Here is a 2,474-nt window from a genome sequence, read left to right as displayed (position 1 = left end):
AGGGGACTATGTCTCTTGGTTGGCCTGGGAACGCCTCGGCATTACCCTGGAGGAGTTGGAGGAAGTGTCTGGAGAGAGGGAAGTATGGGCATCTTTGCTTAGACTGCTGCCCCTGCGACCTGGTCCCGGATAAGCGGAGGAAAATGGATGGATGGATGGTGTACTGTTGTATTTGAATTAGTGCTGTCAGTTGATTATAAATGTAATCAGGTTAATCGCAGTCAGGCTGTGATTAATCATGATTGATCACAATTTTACTATACTAGAATTTACTTGTATTATAAACGTGCAGTGCCAGAATAAAGAAATGCTCGACTAACTGGTTAGAGAAAACAGAGATTCTTCAGGTTTATTAACATCTCAAACATTAACATTTAATAAATATTAAAATCTACTGCTGAGGTCCTTTGTGAATGCAGCCTTGAAGCACACTATGTAGGCAAGGCTAACATCTGAGACCTCAATTATACACAAGAGATGGCACAGTGCAGGCCACACCATGGAGCAGGACACATTATTTTCAGCACCTAGGAGCTCAGTGATGTACCTACAGTGCCAACACCCAGCACAATAAAATTACAATAAGACTACAGTTTTCATTCAGATGACGTCTATTTCTGGTAAAGGCTGTAAATTATATCTATAATATAACAATATGACTATTAAATTACTGGTTTTTAATCAGTAAAATTGAAGAAGACAGGGAAAACACATTACCTGTAGGGCTCCAGCAGTGTTTCCAACTTTGCCAGCCTGTCATATTCAGCTGAGGTTAGTATGTCAAAGTTGTGATTCTGCATTTCTTTCAGTGGATCTTTGTTGTGTTGAATCTGACTTATCATTTTGAGAGTTGAATTCTAGGGTGTTGGTACATAGCTAACAATTGACTTAGTCCATGAGAGACTTGCTGAGCTTTCAGCTCTGCTGTTTTTGCAGGACTGTGTTTGAAGCGTCTGACTATTTTATGGCACTTGGCTAAAGCACTGCCAAACCTGCTATCACAGAAAGGCACTGTGATTAACCTCTGTGTAATGTGCGCCACACAGGGAGGATGCTGCTATGGTAAACGCCTTGCAGTGGCAATCATGTTGTGAGTGCTGTCTGTTCCTGTAGTGGTGACCTTCTCCATTATGCCCATTTCCTTTGCAACTTTGAGAAACTGGCTGGTGCATGCTTTTGCAAAATGCCTTTGTTCAGTTTTAATACACACGAAGTGAATGGGTGCAGTGACCATTTGTCAACAATTAGGTAGTGCTATTACACTGAGGTAGTTATGATTACTTACAGATGTCCAGTGGTCTCCAATAAGTGCAATAAAAGTGGCTTTTGGCAACTACCTCACTTTCGTAGTCTTTTCAGTATCATACAGTTCATGAATTCTTGTAACAGTAATTGCCCTCGAAGGTAGCTTGTCTGCTGGGTCTCCTGTGGCAATCTGAATGATATCTTGAAGCCCCTAGTCCTCATCTAAGTTAATAGGCCTGCAGTCTGTGGCGATCCATTTAGCAATTGCATTGGTTAGCTTTGCTGTTTTGTTGACAAACTTGCCCCCGCTGCACTCTACCCGTGTCATTTGGTGAGTATGACATGTTGACCCTGCCTCAGCACTAGCATCTTTGATAACATCAGCAAAAATGTGCTTCACACGAAGATGGCACTTCAAACTTGTTGTGTTTTGGTGGAAGGATAGTTCATCACTGCAGTAGGTGCACACAACTTTGGTTTTATACAAGTTTCCATCTGGAAGCTTTTTATAATGAAACTTGTCATTCAGTACACCAGGTGATGTCTCCTCAGTCATCATATAAACCATCCATGCTGTGATTACAGGAAGAAGTTGGGCTCAAACCTGGTCCATGATTAATTCATATTAACAAAATAGTAACGTAAAATTTCTAGAATATTGGCATGCATTAATGCGTTAACACTGACAGCCCTAACTTTAATGCTTCAGTTTTTTCATTCCCTAAAGTGCCCATGGCATGCTTTTCCTTGCTTTTTGACTTGTCTACAATGTTACTAGGTGAATTAGTGTCAGGTTTGCCCGGCTGCACCTGCCTCTCTTCCTTTCCTCACTCTAGTCTGCTTCCTTACACTGATTACACTATCCGACACACCTGCCCCGCTCCCCTGATTATCGCCAGCTGCTACTCATTAGTTCCTCCCTACATATACACCAGTGACGTGCGGTGAGGTTGACAGCTGGTGAGGCACTAACTCTTTTACAGTCAAATTTACAAATACAAATTGTCTGTTAACAGACAATGCGTTGTTTTATATCTCACATCAGCATTCTTCACACAAACATGACCCATATTTAATTTGAGGTTAAAATTGATTCCAATTGAGCTTATTTCTAACTAGAAATAATAAAAGTTTATGGTCTTACCTTTACTTGTACACAAAATCCATTTGTCAGCTGGTATGTATTACAAACCCTTTTACCGTTCGAATCCAATATTAAAACAAATGTT

The sequence above is a fragment of the Monopterus albus genome, unplaced genomic scaffold (genome assembly GCF_001952655.1).
Source record: "Monopterus albus unplaced genomic scaffold, M_albus_1.0 scaffold51.1, whole genome shotgun sequence".
In the NCBI taxonomy this organism is placed as follows: Eukaryota; Metazoa; Chordata; class Actinopteri; order Synbranchiformes; family Synbranchidae; genus Monopterus; species Monopterus albus.
Note: the sequence above shows the minus strand (reverse complement) of the source record.